Source organism: Varroa jacobsoni, unplaced genomic scaffold, assembly GCF_002532875.2.
Source record: "Varroa jacobsoni isolate VJ856 unplaced genomic scaffold, vjacob_1.0 scaffold_1131, whole genome shotgun sequence".
Taxonomy (NCBI): domain Eukaryota; kingdom Metazoa; phylum Arthropoda; class Arachnida; order Mesostigmata; family Varroidae; genus Varroa; species Varroa jacobsoni.
Genome location: NW_019214033.1, coordinates 52,352 through 60,626, shown reverse-complemented (window position 1 = coordinate 60,626; position 8,275 = coordinate 52,352).

Below are 8,275 nucleotides of genomic sequence, written 5' to 3'. Positions count from 1 at the left end.
GAACCTTTCAAGTAAGGCTAAGTAATGTATTTTAAAATTGAATTTGACTATTGATGATTAAAACTGCGAGTGACGATGCATCCGCGCTAGTATTACATTAAACGCATCTGCAAATATGAATTCATCTTTTTTTTTTAATTTCATTAAATTTCATAAAACACCTTTCTAATACTTCATAAAAATACTATATGATCAAGGCTAAGGTCGTGTTTGGACCACATGTAATGTCTTACGTTATGATATGTATTACATGCGAGTGAACATTTTACAGCGATGTCCTTCATTCCAAAAATTCATTCTGACCTGTGTCAACAGCTTCCAATCAATTATTGAAACTCAAATTCAGATGCTACGCGCCTGCACGTTCGATAAGTATCGACAAAAAGGGTCTACGGCATTGACAACTTCCAAGCCATTCCCCAATAATGTTACCCGACGCTCGGTTTGCGCAACGACTGTCATTTTGCCAGAATGGGTTGTGCCCCAGTTATGTATGACCGCGATATTCCACGATGCGATAGTAGCCGACTGTATTTTAATTTCGCCCTCAAACAAAAGTATAACAAGAGGTAATCTTCTACCCGTGGTATTCGTGTAAAACAGAAATCCAATACCTTCACAGTGACAAGAGCTGAACCGTGTAATGAACAGGTAATGCCGGCCGCTTACGCAGTAGAATTTACTCTTCAATGGCCTTCAATCCGTTTTCAAGGCATCACGAACTTCTTGAAATCGACCAATTAAGCTTACTTACGCCTTTGCATCGTCGAAGCTCCGACGCACGTTGGGCGAGCGGCGCCCCTGGCAAAGTCGACGTCATTTTGTGAGCGCAGGTACTTTCGTCACTGGGTAAGCATTGGAGGCCATGGTCTTGCAGTTTGTTCGCTTTCGGTATGATGTCACAGGACGGGCAGCTGCACGGCAATTCGGCGAGGAACGATTCTTAAACGGAAACCTCCATTGTGGAAACGGTTCATCTGGAAACAAATAACGTTGCTGTCATTGGAATAAACCCGTCACCAGCACAATTGACTTTGTCTACAGTCTTCAATTGTCGCAAGCTCAGAGTTCAGTTAGTCCAAACCAGGCAAAGATGTCAATTTTGGCCTCAGGGCAAACAGACTCGTCGAGCCGCCTGCAAGAAGCTATCCGAGAAGCTTATCATTACTTGTTTATTGCGATTCCTTAAAAGGAATTAGCAATTTCTTTTTAGCGTAAACGTATGATTTACATAAGTATGTACGGCGGGTTACGGCGCCTTTACTAAAATTTGTTAAATGCTAATTGCTAAGAAAACATAGCGATGAAACTTCCACAGAACTCCGTTGTACTATGACCGTAGCATAGGATGCCAGTTACTATGAAGCATATTAGACTGCTATACCGTTCCTAATTATTTACTATTACTATTGATAATATTGTTCTATGGCACTGGAACCCGCCATGATCTACGCTTTCACAAAAAATTTTCAATCGAAATGTCGAAGAAGTACACCTTTGTCTATTAAAGTGGGATCCGTTTGAGACGCCAAAGAGTCCCAATCAAAAATAGTCCCAAACAAGTGCGGATGCATTGCATCAATTGGGATCACATATTATACGATTCAGTATTCATGTTATAGAAGCGATTTAGCTACAAATGGCATACGGGGTTCTTCGCTTTGGCACTGAACTTTTCAGTGCGATCAAACTCACAAAAGAGAAGTGTCCGCAAACGGCAAATGCATGTTTAGATAACATACGTCACATGAACTGCATACGGCCACTCTCTGCTCAAGTGTAGGTGCTGAACCCTATCGTCGACCCAGCATTGTTGAAACTTTTGCCTATACCGGGCAAAGGAAGGTCATTAGCAGTTGCCATATAAGAGTTATGATTAGGTATACTAGATATCATCGGTACTAAAAATGTACCTTACTTCAATTTGTTAGGATGACCTCAATGGGTCCCCACTGGAGGTTAACTTCGTTATGCTAAGTGGCCCTGCCAACAGTTCACCATGACTGGCCAGTCTTTTAGGTAACTGATCCTGAAGTTCGATGATGTTATTAATACGCAGTTTACGAACGGTGGTAACACAGCAGAATGCATAATATTAGCATAGGTATTCCACAACGATGTAAACTCTTTCAGGTTTTTTTTAGCCTTCGTAAAAAAATAGACTATCTATTTTTGTACCTTATGATATCCTAGACGCGTTGTAGGGTTATGGGATAGTGTTATGGGTAACGTATTGACCTGCCAAACCCTGCTAAACTTGATACATTCAAACTTGAACGTCGACATGATTTATTTTGTGCTGGAAAGCTTAACAGCGACACCGGACGTAAAACCCGAAACGGAGCTGCGGGATCTCTTGAACATCACTAGGTACTACGTATTAAAAAAACTTGCAAGAGTAGAACTAGCAAATTTTATTGGAAATTGAACAACACGTTCTTCTGTCCGTTATAAGATTGGCAGAATGTGATTATTTAGAAAAAGAGCTCGATTGCGAGTTATAACGATGAAAATCTCTTAGACACAATAAGGGATTTCTTTCGGCATTTCTTTTTATAAATTTTCTTTGAGGTACGAACTACAATTTTGGATTCAGACTGTAACTTTCATTTCCATAGTCTACAAGTCAAAATCGTTAAATATATAATTACTTAAATGCTATTACCATGAATTTTTATAACAAACCGAACCCTATTCAGAATAGATCCGGACGGCAAAGGTGCAGTGAAAACGTAGGTATTTGGTGATAGTTGCTTAGGTCAAAAACCGTCTAATAGTCAAAAACGTCTCCAGAATGAAACAGTATTTTGTATAGTTCAGATATTTGCTCACCTCGACTGAAGTAACCGAAGATAAATGTATAAATTGCTCTGTGTAACTTTTCGCTGAGTAGTCAGGCGAGTCGCCAGAATAATGTCGGTCTGCATTGTCATGCAGAGCTCTACCGATACAAAACATGCTTGCTTCGGGTATTCTCGGTAGGAGGGCGATCCATATTATAATATGTGCTTTCAATTTATCCAGGTAGTATTAATTTATATTGGTTAGTTGGTAGTAATAAAACGTAAATTTTTTTTTGTAGAATGGGCCTGACTTTTAATGAACTCGAATTTTCTTCTGTAACATTTAATATAACATTTTTTTGAACGTTTTTAGATTTCATTTGATATAAAAATGGTTAGCGTAATTGATCTGAATTAATAGTCTCTGATGATCAGCGCCTATCAAAGAAAAAACAATACCTTATTCAATCTATTGCATACTACATTTCTGGATCCTGGTTTTACGTATCTGAGCCGTTAAAAAAAATTCGCATGCACTAGGAGACTGCGCATATCTATCCGACTGAGTGCAACACAATGTCAAGGAAACGTTTGTACAATCACATGGCCAAATCAGAGCAAGCTATTCCACATAGAGTCGTTAGAAATATTAGACATATTGGTCATGTTCACCCTGGCGATAATGGCGACCCTTGGATCACCCTCTTAAGTAAAGCTGAAATCGTGCGATAAAGCATACACCGACACGCTCGGCCTAAACTCCCATACCTCCTAGTATGCTAATTTGGCGATCCAGGGCGCAACTCCGACATATTGTAAACTATTTTTTTTAAATAATACGTCGTCCACATATAATAGTTTTCCTTATGTGTCAAAATGTCAGATATTTTATGTAGCGAAGGTACCTGTTCGAACTAGAGTCGACCTCGCAATGTCGTTCTCGGCTTGGCATGTCCGCGCAGGTAGGACGAATGCGCCGTCAATCGGGAAGTATACCTCACCACCCATTTGACAAACCACATTTAACTGGACAGGCCACCTTTTAGGTATCTGTCAAGATAAATTCCCATTTGCCTGCCACAGTTACTGTTATTACGGGTGCGGTGAGATGAGACCCACGCATTTACTGGTAATAGTCTGCTGTCGGTATAGCAACATGCCCAAGATTTTGGTGTCGTACGGGGACGAGTATACGAACGTCGTCAGTTTTGTTTAAATTGGATTCCATGCTGCTGCAGACAAGGTAGGTTTTGAATTGAAGCGCATCTGTCCGAAACGACATTTACTGTTATCAGAGCGGAGCAAAAATAGGCTTACAGTTGAGGTAGGTGATTAATGGGAAATTTCCGATTATATATATATATATATATATATATATAAGCAAACTTTCTATTTAATGCAGAAAAACGCTTTTTCAGTACTCATAAGAATAAAACGATACATGAACGATCTCTCTCCATAAATTATATCGCCCACCCGTAGAGATTCATCCTTTTCCTGTATAATTATACCAAATCTTTATAATAATACGCTCTATAATAAAAGACGTAATAAAATATATATATATATATATATATATATATAAAAATAAAAAAGTAAAAAAAAATAATAGTATCGATAGATGCAGCCAAATAAGCATCCTTGACATTTCTTTTACAATTTGAACAGTTCTCTGTTGTACAGCGGTAGGTGAATTAACGTAACAGTACAGTGACTTAACGCAATAATTTTCACCTCGTCTACCGTATAGCACGTCTAATAAACTTGAACTTGTTTGGCATATGTCTACCAGCGCCTGAATTGATAGTCCACCCAGTACTTCCCGCAGTGTTCGCCGTCTGTTTGTAAATATCGTGTTACCGATAGACTGCACGATGCAATTGCCATAGATATCTATTTACGACGATGAAAGCGGTAGTGGAAATGCCACCATAGACGCCTCTGCTATTAGTCCATATAACATATAGAACATATAACATAGTTCGTTATTGAAGAACCGTCCTTATAAAAGGCCTGGCTCGAATGACTGGAAAATTCAATGACAAAGAAAATTAAAAAATCGCCAAGCCATGATCAGTTCGCGGGTACATGTCCAGTTATTATTAGACGAATAAACAAGAAACATACAACGCGTGTGAATTAAACGGCGACGACGCCCTACTCCCGTTTTGCCTTGCCGTATCACGCAGTGCGACTACGGAACCGCGTAATTATGCTGTAATCGTTTGAAAAAAACGACACATCGATTTGCAGGGTGTATAGCCGCTCCATAACCCGTACGACTTCCTACGTGCCGAGAGTAGGTCCTAAGATACAGCAGGCATCAAATGTTTGGGGTTCCTGAACTGTCGTTTAGAATCAACTGAAGTAGTCCTAGCAAATTCAAGTAAAGCAGACCTCTTTCTTCATTTGTTTTGTTTTTTTTTTTCTTTTCGCTAAAACACCCCAGTGTTATCATAATTATGAATCTCAATGTAAATTCAGTAATTCGAGATTTGACTAGAAAGCGCTCATGCTCTCCCTTCTCGCGGACCACCTATTTCGACTAAAAAGTATCGACATGCAGCTGTGGTAAGCTTCGTTTTCCAGAAATGCACGTTGCCAATGGCGGTCACGTGTTTTATAGACAGTGCGTGAACTTCCTGGAGCGCGCCGAACAGGGACTAATAACAGTGGCATCATTTGTTCGCGAGTTACCTTGATTTCAAGTTGCTTATTACTGGCTCTTGATTTGATTAGGCCAAAGGTCAGGTAAATGTAAGAGTAAGCACAATAACTTTTTCCTGAGCCGTTTAGTATATTAGGCTCACAAATAGTTTCGACAATAACATGTATAAAAAATAGCTTGGAAGGAACATCCAACGTTGATATCAGCAGCAACCGCCTCTAGGCAACCGATACTTTACTATGAAATCGGTTCATATGGCGCCATATCCGACACGAAGAGCTCTCATCGAAAGACTCTGCTACAAACTTCACGGTAGCTTTTGAAAAGGTACCTATGAAAAGTTACACGAAGTCCTTTGAATGCTGCGATGGACTGTAGAACTTGTTCAAGTAAGAGGTAACTTATGGAACTGCTAAGCTAAGCAGAAGATCGCTCCGAATCTATTTCGGCTAGTCCCACCGTGGAGCTAAACGACTCAGCTCCTATTGTGCGTCACCACATTAAATTTAGCAAATGGCGAAATCATGGCCAGTGAATTGGAAATAGCCACGGTAGTACTGGAAGACCGGTAAAAGGTGTCGCTCTTTGTGCGTCAATCGCTACGTTTAAACTGCAAGTCAGTAAGACCGTGAGCCAAATCACCGGGGTGCTCCGCCTAAGGAAAGCTCGCGACACTTTAGAAGATCGTCTGGACCCACCAAGGAATATACGATATGGCTAGCTTATGCACAGCCGGTTCATCACACACTTCGGTTCTTACCTGATCATATCTACATAGGGAGAGAATGTGCCACACATAGTAAGTTTAGTGCATAAGTTCTCAAGTAAAATCAACGGACTGTACTTTATCGTGTCTAAACTTAGGGATCGAACGTGTCAACTCGCCGTGGACGATAACTGTTCAATATTCAGCTTCGCGACCAACGGAAGTTGTCACTATAGGTGCCAAAAGCCACCAACTCTTTTTAAAACGACGGGTAATACGGTGCAATACCGATTGTTAGAATCGAGTGGGTTTTCAAGTGAAGAAGCCCTTCTGAATTAATTTTTAATGTGAAGTCACGCAATTCGCATATGCCTGCTTATGGTGACGAAGTGCAGCTTATTGCCCTGACTCATTGGTTTATACTGTCATTCGTGATCTTCCAGTAGAAGTGCTTTTCGACTAACAGATTCGATGATCCGAATCACAAGGGAGGCTTCCTTGTTTATAGACGAAGCCTTTTGAACAGGTACGCTGCTGAGAAACCTACGCACGTTCAGGTTATCGTAATTACCTGTAACTGTAGTAGGCAAGGTAATAGGATATTTTTAAAATAATTTATGTAATAATATCCTTAAATGAAGAACCATAATAGCTAAAAGAGAATATATGTGAGATGGAACGGGATTATGAAGAGAACGCGCGTGTGATTATTTGCCAATACAGGAGGTACGAAAGTTTTTTTTAGTAAATTTTTTCCCTTAAGTGGCACGATTGAAGGGTCACGAAATAACGTTTATGTCAGCAAATCGAAGAGCAGTGATTTGTTGCAAATCTCGTCACTGGCATAAATAGTCCTTGACGGCAACATGGGATTTTTCAAGACTAAACATTTTATCCTTAGACAATCTAAGTTAATCAGCACTCAAGCTGCTGATTAGAAGACCAGCATGTCAGTAGTGCATACCGCTGAAGAATTTTGCCAAGCGGCAAGATAATAGCCCCCCATACCGCGGTTAATTTGGGCACTCGTTCTCCTGTGTTGACTTCTATTGCTGAAACAAGTAGATCTGTAAGAATCATTTCTTCAATAGCACCCTACAGGGACACCATAATTCTTCACAATAAGCAAACAGAATATCGGTTACGTGAAAGGTAACCCACAAAAACTGTAGGTTTAATCTAATAAATACAATACTTACTACTAGTAGTTACCACACAGTTGGATGTCATATGTATCTGGCGTTTGAAACGCATTTCCCAGTATTTAACAAGAACTGTGATCGTTCTCAGCTTTCTATCGACAACGATGCGAAACTCACCCAAACTATCTCAGATTACTGGACTGTTTCAAAACTGAATTCGCTTTTATTTTTCAAAGCGTTTTCTTTTCCATTTCTTTTTCTGAAGAATTTAAAAGCGCTCATAGACCCATCATGGGAGTTCAGTCTCTACTAATGGATGTGCCTTTTCGCCACCTGCCCTGTCTCGCCCTTTGTTTAGCTCAAAAAGCTATCGGCATTATTTAAATACTCTACCTACGAACAAAATGTATCCGCCAATATATAGCAGTATTCAGTATCTATTTATCATCGTCTGTTTATCACTGACCATATTTGCTTGCTAATTAATGTCCGTCCGTGCGTCCGTCTGGGCGGAAACGGCGTTGATTTTTGATTGCAGTCTATTTGACGTCCATAGATAGCCTTTACATTAGGTATTATATTAGTCAACCATTGCTTCACACAATCGGCTGGTTTTATCACGAAATGCCTTACTTCGACGCGAGTCCATCCGAAGTGGGCTCAATCGACCGGCAAACTGTGAGCTTCATGGGGACATGGGTCATGGACCGATTGAAATCGAGCAAAAATCTAATTCGCAAATTTACATATTTTTTTTTATTAGTTGTATAGTTTGTACTTGGAGAAAACATCATCGATATAGTCGCTCATATTGTAAAATCATCATATTTGTTATCAATCATGATTAAATAACACGGTTTAGCAAACAGCTTCGAAGTACACAGAAGCAGATACACTCAGTATCACTGTGACATCAAAATGTCACAGTATCAGTCACACTGTGAATAAATTATTACTAATTGAATCACAAACAGGC